Genomic DNA, 21,004 nt, shown 5'->3' on the forward strand with positions numbered 1-21,004 from the left:
TAAATATTTTAAGAAATAAGTGATCAACATGTTAATAGTGTGTGTGTGTAACTTACACACTTACAGTTTCACACAGCTACAGATATCAAAGCCCAGATATCAAAGCCAGATATCCAGCCCAGGCTGAATTTTGAAAACCTGTTTCAAAATTCAGCCTGGTTTTCTTGGCTGAAGTCTTAAGACAGAGATTTAATAAGTGGATATTGCAGTGGAGGACCTCACAGAGCCTCTGATTTGAGTACAGATAGGACCATTTGCCTGTCACTTCCACACTAATGATCCAAACCCAGTCTAATAAGATGACCCAACTCTACACAACTGTGGACAATGCCATTTTTCTCTTCATTTTCCGTTCTTATCATTGAAATTGGTAAAAATGGACTTCACTTGTAATCATTAGAAAAATTTTTTAAAAGATGAAAAGAAAGGGATGATGGTATGTGTGTGTGTGTGGGTGTGTGTGGGTGTGGGTGTGTGTAGGTGTGTGTGGGTGTGTACATCTGCCTGGGAGGAGAGTCCAGGGGGAACAGCCTAGATAAAGCTTCCTACGAGGATATTAGATTCTTGACATTGGCATGTGATTTTTCCCAAGATCTTTAAGAATGTCAAAATTGGTGCACACAAGTAGAGAATACTATTCCACCAATAAAATGCAGCAAACTATAGCTGAAACATTTTAATGGCCCACTTCCCCTGCTGAACCTGAATGAATCCAGTATACTTAATGAGGTGTGATAAGGATGCAGAGCGCCTGCTAGACTCGCTTGCTGGCTCGCATCAGCCTCTCTATGGCCAAATTCATATTTGTTGCTGAAGAAAATTTCAAGTCACCACCTAGTGTGGGCCTTCATTGGCACCTGTACACAGGTGGGACTTTGGTATTAAAGATTCATACGGGATCATTTGTTCAGAAGCTATTTGGGAGCATTAGTTTGTGCCTCTCTCCACCTGATTTACATTAAGCAAGAAAACATTCATGCTTCTTGCCCTTGTGGAGCTTGTAGACAATTTGAATTTGTACAGCTTGTATCTTCAGAGTAAGTGTCTAAGAAGAGATAAATAACAAAGTGACATTTTCTTCTTCTTAATTTAATTTCACATTGCAAAAGGACAGCCCCACTTAATTTTGAGAAGCCTGTTGCTTTCTGAGTGTAATGGCCTCAGAGAGAACCCTCTCCTATTATATCATAAATCAGTCTCATTGCTATGGCCAGTGCAGTTTTCTCTTTTTACTATGAGAAGATAGTAGGAGGCTGTGACTATTTCTAGCACATAGCAGAAAGTCTGCAGTGTGTGTGTGCGTGTGTGTGTGTGTGTGTGTAAATACTTCCCTGACTTTGTGAAAATCAACAGTTGCAAATAAGTGCTTTCTTGGTTGTATGGAAGTTGCTCAGATTTGATGAAACATTAGAGATACTGTTTCAGGCCTTGGGTCATAGTCAGAGGTCTTTGCTGTTATCATTTCATTTGGGGGTGGTGCTTCATCAATGTTTGCTCTCTCTCTCTCTCTCTCTTCCTCTCTCCCTCTCTCCCTCCCTCTCTGTCTCTCTCTGGCCTGGTAAAGTGATGCATTCCTTGATCTTTTTTTTTTTTTAATTATTGGACTATTTCCCTAAATTAGTGCCCTAATTTATGTCTGGAGAAAATAGTTGAGTGTAGCTGTTGGATGAATTGCTATAGATTCAAACCGCCTGTGTCCTGACTTTGCTGTTTAGTGGCTTTGTGAATGAGGGCAACTTTATTCAACATTTCTGTGCCTCAATTTCCTAGTTATGAAATATAATCATAGTACCTGATGTATCAGATTGTTATAGGATTAAATTATATATTATAGGAAAGGACTTAGCCCAGGACCTGGCACATTGCAAACTCTCAGTAAATGTTAGAAATCATCTCACCTGTTTGGATTAAGTTGTGTCTACATGACATGCAGCTCCTGGGGGTGTTGAAGAGCTGAAAGAGTTAGCATCACATGTACATGACTATAATCATGCCCTTAAGTCCTCAAAGATGATTAAATGCTTCACTTGGCATCAGAGGTATTTGAGAAATATCGATCCAAACTCAGTACATGTACCAACACATGGATTTACTGTCAGTCACTCAGGAAGTACCTATTGGTTACCCAGTCTTGTTAATAGCCAGTTGCTTACAAAATGATAGTCTATTTTACCGATCTTAACTATTTTAAAAAACAAAGTGGACAGCTCCATATTACTTTTATCAAGGCTGAATAATATGGGCCAAGTGAGTATATTATTATAGTCCTTTGGAAAAATTACGAATTTTATCTGACATTTGACATCAAGTGGATAAAAAGGCAATAGATTTTCAGTGTTTCAAAATTTTAGAAATACAGTTTTATGGTGGTTCTCTGGTTCACCTCTACCATTTCTCTATTTCTCCAATAGGCCAAGCCCTTTAGAGGGTTAGCAGGTTGACCCAGGCCAGACAAAAATGAGTATAAGATGTGATTTCTGTCTTCAAGGAGCTCAAAGCTTCCTTGGATGCAATGTTGGAAGGGGCAGACAGCCATAATAACAAAGAACTCTACCCGTGGGAGCAATCAAGACGGAATATGGAGTTCTGACGGAATCTGGAAGCCCTCCGAGTCCAGCACAGGGAGCAGGGTAAAGTGCCACCACAGTTACACCAACCGTGAAGGGGAGGGGAATTCAGCTGAGGGAACAGTACGTGCAGGGAGGAGCAGAGGTGCTTAGCCTGCCGGGCTCACCTGGGCAGGAGGTGAGGCCAGGACAGACGAGCGAGCAATGCATAAGCTCTGTCGTCCAGTGCGGGCATTTCCTGACCTGGTAGGGAACCATTTAGAGTTTAAATATTCTCGAATTCTTTACGTAAAGATTGCTGTCCTTCTAAGAAGTAGGTGGCTCCTACCCAGAAGGAAGCTTCTGTCTTGTCCTGTGCATTACTGTCAAATGTTGAGCTATTTGTTCATTCACAGCAAGGAGACAAATAAGCTAAATAAACTATGGAAGAGGTAAATACTGTTCCAGAACAGATGTGATTGTGTGTGCCCTACTTGCTTTGTTTACTCCAGCAATTCTTTCTGAAAGTTTTCCAAATGACCCAGTAGATATCCCAGAAATTCTCCTGAAGTTGGGTTATATTTATTATTATTTGCTTGCCACTCCCTCCTTACCCCCCTCCCACCAAAAAACTAAATAAATAAAAAGTAAAAGTGCTGCTATTTTAGGGCAAAAATAAAATATACTCTCTTGGAGAAAGACTTTTTATTTTCCTTCGATTCTAAGTGTTCCCGGGTTCTATAACAATATAAATAGACTTAAGTGTGTGTATGATTTTTATAGTGGATGTGTTTAGCTTTTCCCCCTTTTCTGATGTTGAATTCCTTTATTATTCAGTAGAGAAATCATCATGGCAAAGTAGGAAGGCAGATCTTTGGGAGCATGGGTAATTTAGATTTGCATTCCCATTCTGCTGCTAATTAGCTTTGTTATCTTGGGCAAGTTATTTAACTTCTCTGAGGTTTAATTCCCTTCTCTTTTAGGAGGTAGGAACGGAATAAAACAAGCCCCGCCCAGTGCTGCTGGGAAGATTAATTAAAAGAAAAATGCACGTACAGGCACCAAGGCTATATATATTGGAGATATGTAGTGGGTGACAAATAAAACTGGAGCTCCCAGTATTGCAATTGTTAATATGTTAAAGGGGAGAAAGTGAAACTCCATCATTTAGGCGAGAAATAGGGATAAAATGTAGAGTAGCAGGAGGTTTGCTCATATGCTAGATGACTGTTTGTTTATTCATTTCCCAAAGATATTACAAAGGCTGTGAATATTTATTTAGTTCTGCTCCCAATAGCCCTTCTAATAGGGAATTATTTGGGTACAACGAAAGACATTTGTAAATGCGGCTGATAAGACTGACACTGGACAAGGAGTGTTTTGTTGGACACAAGAATTCTATTGTCACTGGCTTCAGTTGTCAAGTGCCCGGGGAACCCAGAATTTATGGTGACAGCACAATGGGCCTTTCAGGGCCCAGCAAAAGAGCTGTGAGATCCCGCTCCCCGGCTTTTCAGGGCTTCTAATCTTTTTATCGGGCCCGGACAATGCCGGATTCAGCTGCTGCCTGCGCCTCCTGACTGTCCATTGGCCATCAGGTATTGTGCGGTAATTACCATGGTGACAATGGACTCTCTCTACACCAGTCCATCGGTGCTTTGGAAAACGGCAAAGGTTGTCACTTTGTATTAGGCGCCTCTAAAGGCATGGCTTACTTAGAAAAACTACTAAAGAGAAAGAAAGATAATCATGCTAAGAGTTTGATTTAAAGGGCCACTGTGTCAAATCCATTTGTAACCCAGGAACTCTTTATGGATGTTTTCCCGTAATTACAGCCAGACGCTGGGCGTCATCCCTGCACAAGCAGTGAGTAGCCGGCCTTCGAGATTTTGCGGGAGCCCTGAGCTGTGGGCAGCTGGCACCCCTTAAAGTCCTATGGGAGCAGAGGTCTAAGCTGAGCCATTGTACTTTGAGGGATCCCTGAACTTCTTTAAAAACTCAGTTTCCTCATCTGAAAAGGAATGGCGTGGAAAAATGCTTATAGATTAATATTAATTATATATTCCGTGAATGTATATTAATATATGCAAATATATGATTATTAATCAATATATGAAAGCTTATCCACCTACCATAGGGCTTTGTGAACAGCAAATATACAATAAAAGGTAAAACTAATTTTTTAATCATGCACAATTGAAAAAGCACAATCTATACCTTTTCATAATCACAGCTACTAATCATTGAGTGCCTACTCTAAGTGAGGTATTGTATTTATTATCACTATTCTTTACAATAATCCTACAAGAGTTATTAATAGCCCCATTTTATAGTGAAGAAACTGAGGCTCAAAGAGTTCTTGCCAAAGTCAAATTAGCTTGGAAGAGGCAAAGCCTGGATTTTAAGTCCTGTCCCCTCACACTTAATAGCTTCTTCCCTCATTTTTATTTTTTAATCATAATCTACAAATTTATCTTACAAAATATGCTTCACCATATGGTTTTGGAACTTGGGCGATAACAGGAAAGAAAAACACCCAGTGGTGAGTATTTAATTGGGTTTATTCATCCCTTCAACAATGTCAGGCACATGTGACACCCATAAAAGGAAGAAGCCCCCATCTGCAGGGAACCCAGGCTCTACTGCCTGTGCCCCTTCTCCTGTCTGTGGAGCAAGAAAAACACACAGCAATATCAACAAAACAACTTGGTGTTTCTAGACCAACAGAAAAGTATATGGCCTTTGCTTGACTTCTGTGCCCAATAAAAGTTTCAAAAACCTGATATTTTATTGTTTAATAGTAATGTATTTAATCATAGCTTGTATTACTCAGCTCCATACCAAAATATCTCAAATTCCCTGTTGTGTTGTTATACCAAAAAGTAGAAATTATGTTATCACATCCTAGAGAAACGGGCATAATTTACCCGGGGAAGTAGGTCTCGTTGTGGGTTCTTAAAGCTGGCAGGAAAGGAGTAGATTTTTTTAGTGATTTGGTCTGCTGCTTCCTTGCTCTATGAATTTGGATATTTACCACTTAGCCTCAGTTTTTTTCACCTGTAAAATGGAGCTGTCACTCTCTCCTTGGGCTACCCTGCTCCACTCAATGGCAATTCTTTCCCTTTTATACCCATCACCCCTGTGTCATACCTATATATACACAGTTAGTGGCCTGAGGATCCTGAAGCATGCACTGATGGACTAAGTGGGGTGAGGACTATTTTAATCTAATTCACATATACTTTCAGCCCTTACCCTCCCCCACAGCACTATATGTTGGTGTTTTTGTTGCTGGAGTGCTGTTGACAGTGATCCTGGCACACACCTGGCCGGGCTGAGCCCACATTCCAGAAGAAGACCCACACATGGAGAGCTATAAGCCAGGGTATTTGATTTGGAGCAGAAATCCTGAGAGAGGGATGGCAGCATGACTCGTGGGTCAAAGGGAAGGATATGGCTCTGCATGTACTGAGTCTTCAATACAATCAGAGCTCAGCAAAAGAGATTTGCCACAATCACAACCCCATCTGTCTCTGAGTTTCCTCCTTGATTTTGATATGCTTGCCAAGTATTTTCTCCATCCCACTTTACACCCTTGGCTTCATGGTGTTCCTCTTCCTGATTTCTCAGTCTCTGAACTAATATATGGCATGGAGTGTCTTCGCCTCTAAGAGGTTCAGTGCTGTGGGTAGCCGAGCACAGCAGTGGAAGGGGCTGGTAGAGAGCAGTGGTTCCTGCCCTTGAAGAGGGCCCGTGATGGCACGCAAGCCTTGGGAAATGAAGGGAAGATGCCCTGAGAGTGGGTAGGAGTGGGTGCAGCAGGGCTGCGTTGTATTTTTCTGTCTCAAAAGGGACCACATGATTCCAGGCCTCAGGGTAGTCATTAGATGTGGGGCAGGTCTGGGGGGAGAGGGAAAATGAACATTCCAGCCAAGAACACCAAAGCAGAAAGAGAACATCTGCACTATACCTGCCCAGCCCTCTCAAACCTAATGAACTCTTTTTTCCCATTAATTCTGTTAAAAGCCAAAAACAACTTAGGTTTCTTCTGTTCATTTTTTTCTAAGAAAGAAGGTATAATTGTATACTAGAGACATTGTCCACAGAACCCAAAGACCCTCTTTCTCAAATGTTTGCACTGATCAGAATTCATAGACAATTCACTCATTTATTTTTGCTTTCCTTCCAAGTCTCTTAATTGTCAGTGCAAGCTTTTGGTGAAAGGAGTTTTAAAGGAGATATTTTGCAGGGAGGTAAAGAATGCAAGGCCAAGTGGCAGTTCAATTCGTTTTTATAGATTTGAGAAGTAAACTTTTAAAAGCACAATGCTGTATCATGAACTGATTGGAGACCAGAGAAGAAACACAGACTATGAAATCTGCACTGCTGGATTCTGATCCCACCTTGGGTGTTATGGGCTGTACACCTCGGGCAAGAGTTTGACCTTTTTGAGTGGTGGGGTGAGATACCCTGATGAGTTCATGATACCCAGAGTGGATATATGCATTTAAAGAGAATACATTGGTAAGGACTGCAACAAATGCCCGTTCCATCCCTGTTTATGGTCTCCTATTCATCCATTTCTGGGTAGCATACCACCCCCAAATTTAGTGTCTTATAACAACTATTTATCATTACCTCTTACAGTTGAGTTGAGTGAACTCATCTGGGCAGTTGTTACTTGGGCTGTCATGCTGTGTAGTCAGATGGCTGGAGTCCCATGAAGGTTTGAGTGGGTTGGATGTCCAAGATGACACCTTGACTTACCATCTGGCTCTTCACCTTGGATGCCTGGAACAGCTAGAGATGGCAGCTTCTCCACATGGCTAGCTGGAGCTTCCTCACAGCATGGAGGTCTAGAGCATTCAGACTTCAGACATGGCAGCTGACTTCTCCCAGAGCAAGCTTTCCAAGAACACAAGACAGGTTTTTATGACTCAGCTTCTGAAATCATATAGTATCACTTTTGCAGTGTTGCATTGGTTACCCAGGGGCAACTCGGAGTCACATGGAAGGGGACCACATAAGGGCATGAATGTCTGGGCATGTGATTCATTGGGGGAGGGCTGCTGGAAACTGGCTACAACGTGGTTGCAAGTTGGGTCCTTCCTTATCAGTTATGTGCTGAATGAACTGCCCCCCTGTGACCCCATGTGCATCTTTTTATGACTCCATGTGCATCTGCTACTCTATCTGTGGCATCCTGGAAATAGCACACATTAGGATGGTTTTCCTGTTCTTGATACAGTCACCAAATCAAGGAGCCATGAACAGATTTCAGTAGATGTACAGTGCATCCTCAGCCCTTCACCAGAGGGTTTTTCACATGTTGTTGTCCTTGTTTGTTTTGGAGAAGGCATTGTGTGTGAGGAGCTGTTAGGTGGAACCAAGATGAGGCAGGAAAAGTGGATTTAGGAAAAATGAAGGATAATAAAGTCAAAGTAAGAAGCTATTTAAGCCCTTAATGCAGCCCGAGTTGGTCCTAGAAGGTAGAAGTTCTGGAGAGGAAGGACATTCAAGAACTCCTTTATGCTGTTGTGTTAGGGACGCTATGCCAGCCGCACCTTCCTTGGTTCAGTGCCTGGGTTTTGGAAGATGACAGCTGTTCAGACACTCCATATTCCTCTCTTCATTCATTCAGCAAATATACATTGAACAGCTGCTCTGGGCTAGGAAACGTGTTAGACACTTCAGGAGACGTGAAGATGAATCAGACCCGAATCCAGGCAGAACACAGCCCCACAAAGAAACTCCAGAATGTGGTGCAGAGCAGGAGGGGGGCGGAGAGGAACGTCGTCTTGACAAAGAATTGCAGCTCTGTCAGCCCAGTGCTCTGCTTTGCCAGCATGGGGATGACATCTCCTATCACAGCTGCCACCACTGTCACTCTTTGCCCTTGAGTCTGTCATTCCATGAGGATTCGACAGCACCAGAACAGTGCTTCTCCCTTTAGGAGGGAAGGAACTTGCTTTGGACACCAGTAAAATGTGGATTCTATCAGCAACCAGCTCTAAGACTTCCTGTCTCCCCTACAGGTTTGTTGTTAGTGCCAGAGCAGATGCGTGTAAAGTATGTAGCGTATTATAAGAAGTTGGATGTATGACTGCTTTTATCTTTGTTATCAAAGTCCCAGATGCACAAATGGTTCATCAAACCATCCTGTGGGTACCTCTAAATCCATGACAAGTTTTTCCCACTTTGCACACAATTGTGATAATTTGTTTACATCTTTCTACACCTGAACCGTTATTGTCTGAGAAAAGTGTGTCCTATGCAACTGTGTACCCCCAGTGTCTAGTAGTGTATCACTTTATTGATTCATGTCACCTCTAGGTTACTAACGATCCTTTCACTTTTTGCAGAAATCACTGTATATTCGGCTCAGTGGCCTCCTGACGATCATTCCTGTTGCCATTTGTTGAATGACCAATCAGATGGGTGGAGTTTTGCGTTATAGAAATTGGCAGCAAGTATCCAATGGGTGAAGAAGGTAAGATGGACCAGCGTTACTGAGTGTTTCAAATGTAACTATATTTGTGGAGATGGAAATGATGGCTTCCAGGCCCATCGCATAAACCTGCTGTGGTTTGAACCTTCACAAATCCAGAGTAGAATCTGACAGGGAAGTAGGCCTGGGCTTTGAGGAATGTGATTATTCACTGTTGCTATTGGGTTATCTCTATGGAGCACCTATTATGTTCCCGTACAAGGATGATGGTAGTTTTTTGTTTTGGGGTTTTTTTTGACTATAGAACGTTCAGAGGAGGAAGAAGGAACTAAAGGGGGTTATAATGCCTTAGCAAGAGCTCGGCTGGATAGACTGACTAAGGCAACTGACATGTTGTATTTTATCCCCTTTTCTTCTTTTGAAAAGAATTCTCTAAATATGTACAAGGTGGCTTACATCCCACAAGGAAAAGAGATCACTAGGAGGCTGAACCTTTTAGATCTCAAAAGACAGAGCACTAGATCATAAGCCAGGAGGATGACTTCAACTCCAAGACCTGGCTCTGCCGTTCATTGTCTGTGTGCCCCTAGGTTAAGGAGCTCTTCTCTGGGACACAAGGGTGGTTGCATCCAGAGTCTCTAGCAGTCCTTAAGTCTTAGGATTCTATGAATGCATTTACCTCCTTTATCTGCTTTTAAGAATTAATTCTACCAGCATGACTTTCCACACTTTAGTGTCCTAGACCCATCCTTCCACGTGTCGGTGGCTCATCTCCACGTGCGTGTCCACCAAGTGCCTTAAATGCAGGGGCCAAATACAAGTCATGATTTTCTCCTCTAAAGCTTTACCTTGTCCTGTGTGCCACATTTCAGCCATAGCACCAAAATTCACTCATATCCAAAACATGGGAGGGCTCCCATATGCCTCCCAACCCCTAACTCCAATTGCAATTGATTCCTGTTGATTTACTCTCTATCTCTGAAACATTTTTATTTTTCTCTATCCCCACTGCCACCAACCAAATGCAAGCCAGATCCCCTTTCTCCAAGATTTTGCCGCAGTTGCCACCTAACAGATCTTTTTGCCTCCAGTGTTACTTCTCCCCACCGTCAGCTCCAGCATGATCCATCTTTCATACATATCCTGAACAGTGTCCCTAAATCCAGAAATTATGTTACTTTGTTACTTAATCACTTTCGATGTTACAGATCTGAACTCCTTCTCAGGCTTCTAGGACCCTTCGTTGATGGGGCCACTGTTCTCTTGTCCAGAGTCACTCTCAGCTGCTCTCTGCACACCCAGCCCTCACTGTACACGTCCACTCTAGGATCTACTATAAGGCACAACCCTTATTTCCCCAAAGCCCAGTAATCTCCCTCTCTTCACAAGCTAAGTTTTACTCATTTTATACCTTCACTTGGACCTCACTATCTCTAAGGAGTTCTTTCTGATCCCTGAAGACTGGGCTTTGGGCGTCTCCTGGGCTTTAGTCATCGAGATTACACCATTTACTGTGATTCCCACATTGGGTTGTATTTGCCTGTTTAGTTGTCAGTCTTCCCAGCTAGACCTGAAGGTTCTTGAGGATTGGCCTTATTTTGGAACCACCAGGCTCCCAGTTGCAAGCACTGTATCTGGCACAAAGTAGGTTCTCAATAAATATTTACTAAACGTATGAATAGAGACTTTAAGTACAGTTTGAATAGAAGATGAAGAAGGGGACCTGATGTTACCACAGAGAGAAAAGTCACAATGTTGACAGCTAACAGGTATTGAGTGCTTACGATATGTCAGGCACATAAGGTCTTTAAAGGTATCACCTCCCTTAATCCTTGCAAAAACTTACTGTGATAGATTCTATAAATATCCAAGATATTACAAATGAGACAACCGGGTTTTAGAAAAGATAAGTAACTTGCCTATGGCCATATTGCCATAGTTTTATCCTTGGACGTTTTTATCCTTGGAGGTCTGACTTTAGCTAGAGCTTTTATCTTTGACTACTCTTTTCTTTGGTCTTCCCCAGAATTAATCTGGTCCATTATGGACAAAAAACATTTCCTCCACATAAGGCTTAAGACATTTCCTGCAGCCCACACAAGCTATTTTTACTTAGATGGTCAGCCCCTGTGATGGGCATGTAAATCTTTGGTGACTTTCCAGGTGTTTTACACTCATATTTTAATGTAGGTTTGTTCTGGGACAAAATTTCAATTTGGGGAGCGCTCCCAACTCTTTCTCCCATGTTCTGGTCAACGTTTGTCATGGGAATAAACCAATGAATGAAAACACTCTTAGTGAAGACAGAGCCATGCTTTCCTGCAAATGTACCAATATGACTTGGAAATTATGTGGCCGACTCCTCTCACATTAGCATATTTTGCACTCATTTGCTCTGAAGCCTGGCTCAGCAGAGGAAACGCATCCCTCCTCTGGAAATGCCTGTGAATGATGATCATCTCATTTCTGCCAAGCCAAATGGGTCTCTTCATTTCATCCGACCTTTGAATTCTTCAGTAGGACTTGCGGCTGACATTTCCTTTTTTTCTTGGTAATAGGGGCAATTAGAATGAGGTATCAATGAAACAGAGTCAGAAGTTAAATAGAAAGTACTTCAATTTAATTTCTCTTCTAGGAAATCGTTTAGGTTTTTTTTTTTTTTTTCCACTTAGAAATTAAGAACAGCCTGTTTCGAAGAGTTCTGCATAGCTTTTATTCCAAGGAGAGGAAGGTAAACTATTCTAATGTTTGTAGCACCCTTAAAAAAACACAGCATGGTACAGATGGAACAGTCCTTTGATCTTTCAGGCTAATCTTCCTGTTTTAGACATAGGATTTTTTTTTTTTTTTTTTTTTTTGCCTAGACGCAGGAAAGGACTTGGATCATACTATAAGGTTTTGGAAGGGCAAAATGAAACTTACCTACAACTTTGGCTCAGGACTCAGATTCCTGATCCCCAATCCATTCAGGATGGCAGTGTTCCTTGAACAAGTGCCTGTGATGTGCCAGGATACAGGCAGGGATGAAAGGCTCTTTCCCTTTCTTCAAGGAGCTTACAGTCAAGGAGCTCTGTATAAAGCACTCAGAATCCTGTGGGAACGGAAGAGAGGGGGATGGGAGGTAGAGAGAAAGACTTTTCACAAATGGTTGTGAAGTGGTTTGGACTTAGGGATCAACTCTCTGGCTGACTTCTAGGGAAATCCACTTGAACTTCTGTTCCTGGTACATTTTTCTTACTTAGGCACCTCCTCAGAGCAGGAGAGGAATGACCTGAGTAGCTACAGGACAGAGCTTCCTGGCCCTCCTACCTCACTGAGCTTTTAGGAGGGCACTGGGGCACAGATTCGAATGTCTTGAAGTGAAAAGTATTTGCTGTTATACTCATGAAAAGTATACACACACTGAGACCCTCCTGACTGATAATCAGCAGGGGCTGCTCATCACAGGCCACCCAATTATCTTTCATTTGCATAAACATTTGCATAAAAATCAATCCCAAAAAGCCCCTTGGGGGGGCAGCTCACCTGTGCTGGAGCAGCCACCAGGCTCTGCATTGTCCCTGACAGTGTGAAATGTCGGCAGCCTGCCTCCTAACCCCCTCTGCCTGCTGGGTCTGTCTGTAAAGGCACATTTCCTATTTTGGGATATAGGCCACTGTGGAGAAACAGGCCAAGTATCTGCCTGTAGCTGGTGCCCTGAGAATCATAAACACTCAGTTCACTTGCTGACTCCATTGCAGATCTCCAGTGTGTACAGTGTGACTGTCACTAATGCAATCAACTAAGGGATACAGGAAGCTCTCATGGGCCAGGTAATGTAAAGATCCCACCTTTGCCAGAATCAGTACTAAAGGACAAACTTCAACCGAAGCCATGGTTCTCTAATCTTGCTTTATTTAAGGAATGGTGAACAAAGTGCACAGACCCTCCTGATCAGGACAGTGAGAGCTGATGTTTAATGCAACGCCCACGTGCAGACACTGTGCTACGTGCTTTCTGTTCATTGTCTTGTTTGACGTCACCAACACTTTGGTATGGGCCGTTGTCCTGATTCTTTTATGATGAGGACACGGAGGTTCAGAGAGGTGAATGAACTTCCTGAGGGCCAAGCGATGAGCGACGTGTAGAGCTGGGCCTCCACGCCCCAGTACGGTACCGTAGTGCCTCCAGTGTGTCTCTTCCAATTCTTTGGTGTCTTGCCTTCTGGTCTTAACCAAGTTGGATGGTGGTTATATTACAATTCTTTTGGTGGTCATATCATAAATCTCCATGTGGGTTATAAAGGAGGTGCTGCTGGCTAATGTAGCAGTGTGCTGCTGAATGTAGGCACTGAGTGAGAGGTAACCCATGGGGACAGGAAAAGCATCAATCATCTTTGAGAACCATTCCTACTTTAGGCCTTGGACTAGGTGCCGATACAACAATGAACGAGATGCACATGTATCAACACAACAATTGTACCAAAGTCATATCTTTAAAGAGCACCCCTTCTTGTGGTGCAGCCAGGTCAGCAGAAAATAACCATGGCTTAGAGTTTCTTAGAGACAGCTCCATGGGTTCCTAGGAGCACAGAGGGACTGACTCTGATAGAGAAAATCGGGGAAGGCTTCAGTGAGGAGGTGACCTTTGGGTTTAGATGTGATGTATGAGTCAGAATTTACCAGGAGACAATCAGGAAGGATTTTTCAAGCAAAGAGAAAAGTGCAGAGGTTCTTGAGCCAAAATATTCATGACTAGGTGGTTTGTTTGTTTGTTTATATAAATAGGTAAGACAGTTACAAGGTCTACAGAAAATTAAGTATCCTTCAATCCCTATCTTCTAGTCTCTCAATTTCCTTCCCTGGAGGCAGCTACTATTTTCAGTTTTCTATGTGACCCTCCAGAGAGTTTCCAGGCAGTTACGAAGCTACAACCACACACCCATGTACTCGCTTCTTCCATGTTTGTATACGTAGGTGGTATCCAACTATAAACACTCGTACATACACTGTTCTACAGCTTGATTTTAAAAAGAAAACTTTATTAAGTTTTCCCCCTTGTTTTTGTTGCTTGTTCTCTGATTTTAAGCTTTCTTTAAATTTTAAAACATTTCAAACCTACAGAAAAGCTGCAAAAATAGTAAAATTAATTCTTATAAACCCTTCATCTTGAGTCACTGATTTTTTTAAATCATTTCCCCCATGTTCCATGCAACAGCTGTATGAACGTAATGCCTAATCGAGGTACAGCTTGGACGTCAGTTACCCAGACACTTAGGTAAGCTTCTTCTCTCTCCCCAGCACTTACTTAGCAAGATAACCAAGATGTACTTGAAATCAAGAATACGTTCCTCTCTTTGTCAGTTTCCCTGAGATGCCAGAAGCAGCAAATGTACCCCCAGGATGGAGATGGCAGGAGGGGTCCCTCTTTGGGCCACTTGCTACCCACTTGATGCTCATCTTTGGGAAAGGATCTTCCCCTGTCTCATCAAGTAGGGGAGTCTCCAGCAGGTGATCACCCTCTCTGCACACTTGCCTTCTGGACCCAGTGGTCCAGGATGGGAACAGACAGTCCCGCTGAAATCTACTCACTTCATTTCCGGCAACCAGCCATGTAGATAGTGTGACTTTTCTGTTCTGCTTGTCAGAGTCAACACGGCATCTCAAAGGCTGGTGTAGGGTTCCCTCCTTTTAAAGATCAAAGCACTTGAACACTGCTCGTTTATCTGTGCATTTCCTCCGTGCATTACATGGCAAGGAACAGTTTGTTCTCAACGTGAGAGGGACTTTGAATACAGTGACAGGCAGGAAGTAACCCAAGAAGACAGTGTGATATGGTTTTGCCGTCAAGTGCTCTGGGCCCAGGAGGATTGTTTTCAGGTATTCATTCATTCACTCATTCACTCATCAAATAATTCCTGAAAGACACCGGGACATTCTTTCATGCTTTGTGCCAAGACCTATGCATGCTCTTTACAGGCTGGGTGCTCAGTGTCTGTGGGGTGATAAACATATCTGGGCTGAAGAAAGTAGGTGAACCTGAGAGGGGTCAGGTGGAATCACCAGGGAATGACTTCCTGGCCGTTCAGTAATTGATTTATTCATATATCAAACACATTTACTGACTGCTTATACTGTGCTAAATCCACACATTCACCTGTGACTAAGATTACTGCAGTTCCTGTTCTCATGGAACTCATAATGCCAGTGAAGGGGGCTCCCCTGACCCCCTTCTAAGTCTACCTGTTTTCTTCAGTTGGGCCCATCAGGAAGGTTCAGCTACTCCCAGGACAATTCAGGAAAAAATCAGGCCATTGCCCATCAGCTCTCCCAGCCCCATGTGATTTCCAAGCCAGAGACTCACCATTTCCTCCAGAGGCTACTAACCCAAATTACCCTGTGCCCTGTGGGGCATGCAGAGCTCAAAGCAGTTTGAGAGAGCAGAGAAGGAAGGGTAACAAGACATTAAAATCAGCCACCAATTAACTGTGTCTGCTGAGAATCTAGAAGACTGCAACCAGACACCTGGCAAATGCCTCCATTTGGAGGCTTTAGAAAAATTGTGGAGGGGCCAGTGAGTTCATCTTTTCAAGAGGCTCTGAATTTTAGAATCTAAGCACCATTTGAAATGATGTTAGTTTCCATAGCAACAGTTCTTATATTTCTTTTTTTTTTAAAAGAAAACAAATGTTTAAGAGTTTGGCCACATACCTGCAAGAGCTAGAAGGAACCTCTCTAAATGAATATCTAGCAAGTTCCCTTAAGTATCACATTTCTGTCCATAACAGATGTTATTTTGGACCTCTCAACATTCCCAATCTCTTTTCAGAATTTCCACTTGAAAAATGGACCCAGGAGCATTGTTACTCAACGCCCCTAAACCATTTGCATCATGCTTTGGGCAAAGGAAAAGCCTTTGTCACTTGTGTAGTTGCATTCTTGTCCAGGGTTTGCGCTGGACCGCACAGTGGCAGGGAGCAGCCTGTGCTCACGTGGGAAGGGCCAGGGTCGCTGGTGACCAGGTTCACGGGAGCACCTCTGGCTCCCCGATCTCCTCCCGAGTCCTCCTCCACGGAGCTGCAGCAGGATAGATTTTTGTACAGTCTAAATTGTATCAAGTTCCTTCAGTCTAAAACTCCAAGCTTCAGAAGTTTGTGGTCTTTCACAGGATAAATTGCAGGTTCCTCCGCCTGGCTCCTAAGACTGACATGATCCCATCCCCAGCCCCTCTTATCTCTTGAAGCCCCTATTCCACCCTCCCAGTTAACTCTCCATCCATACCATACTGCTGAGGGTACCTGTACTTCATGATGCTTAACACTCCATCCTCTTGCATCAATTTTCCTTCTCAGTCTCCATGTGTCTGAAGATGCTGAGAAGGATCCTCTCTTCCAGGTGGGGTTCCTGACTCCTGAGTGCCTTGGTTCCTTGGGGGTCTTGATATGTCTTCATGGGCCCTGGGCATCTTTGCCTTTATGGGCTCCTTTTTCTATTAAAAGAATTAAATGTTATATTTTATGGCTGCTTTGGTATGAAGATGAATATAATCTTTACCCTCAAAGGTCAATTTTCTTTCTGAACTTAAAAGAAACTGAAACATTCCTGTGAGCCCGTAAAGGTATTGTGGACCCCAGGCACAATACTTCTACCTAATGGAGAAGCCTCAGGGGCTTGGCACTTTCTGTTCCCTCAGTCTGGGTCCCTTCACATGCCTGGCTCTCCATTATTTAAGGCCTTTCCTGATGTCACAACCTGTAAAGGCACACCCACCACTCGGTTATTCAGTATTTCATCATTCTGTCTTATCCTTCACAGGAGTCATCATAATGTGTGAATATCATGTCTATTCCCTTTCATGGTTTACTTTTTTATTATTTGTTTCCCCCATAAGAGTCTAAACCCCTTGAGGTTCAGAGACATGGTTTGCCTTGCCCACCCCTATATTCTCAACATCCAGAGCAATGTGGTCCACACTAGTAGTAGCTCAGTAAATATTTCTTGAATGAATGACTAAACCAATACCTAATTCTTGAATGTTTCTCTTATGGGTCGACAGGAATATGATGGTTGGTTGCCTGTCTTAGAAAATTGTGGGGGGCCGAGGGCTGGAGCGTGAGCTCCTCCGTGCTGCTGGGTTGCTCAGAATTTTCAGACGCCTCTCTCTCTATTCCTCATTTTCTCCCTCCCTCTCTCTCTCTTGCTCTCGCTCTCGCTCTGAGTTCCTCCTGGGCCACCATTCAGATTGGAGTGGCATCGGTTCCCGGAGCACTCCACTCTGGGGATGCCAACAGCTGCATCATGGCTCTCCCGCGTGTGCATCTGCGCATTAACACAGGCCTTTCGGGCCTGCTCTGGCTTGCCTGACCCTAATCCCACCGGGAAAGAATGTGCATCTGTAATACTCTAGAAAATTGGGGATGACATGTAGCTTGGTACCCAAAGTGGTTTCACTCAAGCAAACACAGAGAATAATAGCCATGCACTTAAATGCTTGAGCAGATATCAATTGGAGGAACGTTCCAATAATCCATGTTTATAAAGCCCATGAGTATGAATTTTTGAAATAGCACTTACCCCACTTTATTCTTGACAAATGATGTTTGTAGCCATTGAGATATTTTATTCCACTTATGTGCCATTGTTGTGGGGAGAAGGCTTCTGATGATAGCAGGACATAAGCCATTTTTACTGTGCCTCTATCACTATTCCCATTGCTAAACTCAACTGGACAGTTCATTAAGATGAAAAATTAACAGCACATGCTTTGGGGAGAATAATCATGGAACATGACAGCTTGTGGAGGCACTGGCATTCAGAGAAGCAGACAGATGACAAACGTGCTGGTCTTCGGAAGAAGTGGTGATTGGCCAGTCGGTCAGGAGCCAGGCATTTACTTGAGCGCCAACTTGTGTGTTCAGCCCTGAGCTGAGGTGCTGGGGGAAAGAAAATGCAGGCAACACGGCCTTTGCACTCCAAGAGCATACCATCTATTTGGGAAGGCTGGGGAGATTTCAGCTGTCAATCTGGAAGCCCCAGAGGGGTGTACATCAAACGCCTGACACTTTGGTGCTGACTGTAAGTTCAGGAGTAATTCATGTGGACTTTGGAGAAGATTTCTTAGACCTTGAAGAAGAACAGGATGTTGATTAGTAAACTATACTCTAAATACAGTAGCTGCTAATGGCTATGATTTTGATTTGGGGAATTGGTGAAATGTTCTAGAATTAGATAGCAGTGGATTGATGTACAACTTTGCAGATTTACTGAAAACATGGAATTGTACACTTTAAAAGGGTGGACTTTATGTGAATTATATCTCAAGAAAGCTGTTATTTTTTTAAAAGGCTAAATTACAGTAAATCTTATTCAGAGTAAATCTTGTTCAGGGAGTTGAGCTTAGTTCCAATAGAAAAAAGGGATGGGACAGACTGACATTGACAGGAAGGAAGCTCATACCCATTTTACAGATGAGGAAGTGAAGGGTCAGATCAGCTCCTGCTTTGCCCATGAAGCCACAGTGAATAGTGGGGCTGAGACTTCACCTCTAGCCCTTCTTGGCTCCAGCGCTTAGATGCTTCCCGTACCACGCTCCTGATGCCTAGAGAAAACAGACCCTGGAATACAACAATAACACGAATGACAACGATGACAGTGACTTCCCTCTGTAAAGCGCCCTCGCCTCTTTTTTCTCTCATTTGTTCTTAGGGCCCCCCTGTGACGAGTGACCAGTATGAGTGTGCCTGCATCTGTGGAGGTGGGCTGTGTCTTAGGAGAAAAGGAGGACCGGGAGAAAGGCGATCACATCTGCTTTCCAGGCTGCATAAAGAACGCTGAGTTCTCTTCTTCAGGCATTCAGGGTGTTTCCACCTCCACTTAGGGCTCTGTCTCTCCCTGGACCTTTACATGCATCCTATTTCTCCAGGGCAAGCACAATTTCTAAGTGAAACCATAGAGATGTGGAATCCACGGATATTTAGAAACAAGGCTTGGAATTGGGTGTCCTGTCCGTTAAATATAGAAGTCAATGATGTTTCTCTTTTCCTCTGTAGAAGGAGCAGATACACATTTCTATTGTAAAGCACACGACTAGATTGAAGTCACTTAAATCATTATCTCTCCTGCAGTTCATAAGAGAGCTTTTGATGTCATTCTCAGCTTACTAGTGTAAATAATGGGTCAAATTCTCATCCTGTTGGACAGGATGGAAATCTGACTCAGGATTTGTAAATACTGCTGCATTTCATTTATTTTCACGGGGACATTTTCTTCCCCAGCAGACAGTGAAATAACAGCATCCTGGGAAACAGCCTGTGGAGGAATCACGACGCATTAACCTAAGCAGTGAGATCAAAACAGCAGCTCTGTTTGCGATCTCCCGCCAGAGCCCAAATCCCGGCAGTCCCCACTGTTTGGCTGCATTCAGGAAGCGTAAATAAAATTAGATCTTTGTAGAGTAAAAAGGAGCGGAGATTTAGGAAATGGGAGTCTTTCTCAAGCAGCAGATATCCTCTTTCCCAATTTCAATACAGTTTTCTTAGCTTTTAAAGAAGTTAAAAGAATAAAAATTAATAATAAAAGATTAATACTTCCTGAAATATATCCCTGCCTATTTCAGAGTGTTTGCTTTCTTCCCTTCATTGAAGGGTCTGGACTAGTGGCCTGACTCAGGGGTGGGAATGGCCAGGCTCTAATCTTGTTTCTTGCTGGAAAGTGACTGCTCTGTGCTCCTCTTTGCTAATTTGTCAAATGTGGTCAACAGTGGGGTGATTATTGTAATCGCCCAATAATCAGTGTCCACTCTATAGGGATTTTGTGACAGTTGACGGAGCTATTGCCTCTAATGTACTTAGAACAATGCCTGTCACATAGAGATGGCTTCCTGAACAGGGCTCAGGGTGGTGGTGATGGCAATGCCTGAGTCTATACAATTCCAAACATCCAGGTGTTTCCAAATTCAGGTTCCTGTAGACAGAAGTTCTCGGTGAATGACGGAACACAGGTCATAGCCAGGTTTGTACAGCACAGGCACGCAGGTTTGCCCTGGAGGGCCAGCCTCCCCTCAAGCTGGCCTGAGTGTTAGCCTGTGAAAGTGGCAACAGGCACGGCCTCCGTTGGGCTCTGTTGGCACCACGTGCTGGTTTCCATGAACAGGGTGCTCCTCTTTGCAGAAGGGTGGTGCCAACTAAAGTGTCCCACAAAATACAGAAGAAGCACAGTGCATGGGGTGGGAGTGGCGTCACACAAAATGACCTGGGTTGGAATTTCAGGTCTTCCTCTAACTGTGACTTTGAACAGAACAGTAACTCTCTCTTGTGCTCGTGTTTTTTTTGTTTTTGTTTTTAGTGGAGCAGGAAGCAGTGACTGTCTTGACTGTCTCCCAGGGTGGAAGGAGGACTTGCATGTTTTAAATCGTATAAGTGTACTTTCTTTCTCCTTCCCCAGCGCGATGTAGCTCAGCACAGAGGAGAAGGAGCTATGGCGTCCCCCTCTGTGCATCATCTCAGCTTCCTTGTGAACCGCTACGTGTGACTTCTGCTGAATGCTTTAACCTCGTGAAGCTTCTGCTTTCTCATCTGTTAAATGGGCGTATTAGTTTCCTGTTGCTTCTGTAACAAACTGCCACAAACCTAGTGGCTTTAAAACAACACAACTTTATTATCTTACAGTTGTGGAGATCAGCAGCCTAAAATGGGCCCCATGGGCTAAAATCAAGTTATCCATAGGGCTCTGTTCCTTCTGGAGGTCCTAGGGGAGAATCTTATTACTTGTCTTCTTCACATTCTAGGTGTCTCCTGGGGTCCTCGGCTCATGGCCTCTTCTTCTGTCTTCAAAGTTCATCACCTCATCCTCTGCTTCTCTCATCCATTCTCTCTCTCTCTCTCTCTGTCCCTCCTGCCTCCCTTTTATAAGGACCCTGTGATCACACTGACTCCACCTAAATGAATAATCCAGAATAATCTGCCCATTTCAATACCCTTAATTAAACCACATTCACAAAGTCCTCTTTGCCTTACAGTTTAATACATTTATAG

At 43.3% G+C, this 21,004-nt stretch overlaps 1 protein-coding gene across 1 annotated transcript in view; it reads left to right on the top strand.

The window, feature by feature from the left end:
* CDH11 (cadherin 11) overlaps positions 1-21,004 on the top strand; it is a 151,041-nt gene that overhangs the window by 59,255 nt on the left and 70,782 nt on the right. Inside the window, exon 2 of the mRNA XM_082607016.1 lies at positions 8,909-9,036. The gene's annotated coding sequence lies outside the window, so the exon portion shown is untranslated. The remainder of the gene's footprint in view (positions 1-8,908; positions 9,037-21,004) is intronic.

The sequence above is a fragment of the Mesoplodon mirus genome, assembly GCF_964341445.2.
Source record: "Mesoplodon mirus genome assembly, chromosome: 19".
In the NCBI taxonomy this organism is placed as follows: Eukaryota; Metazoa; Chordata; class Mammalia; order Artiodactyla; family Ziphiidae; genus Mesoplodon; species Mesoplodon mirus.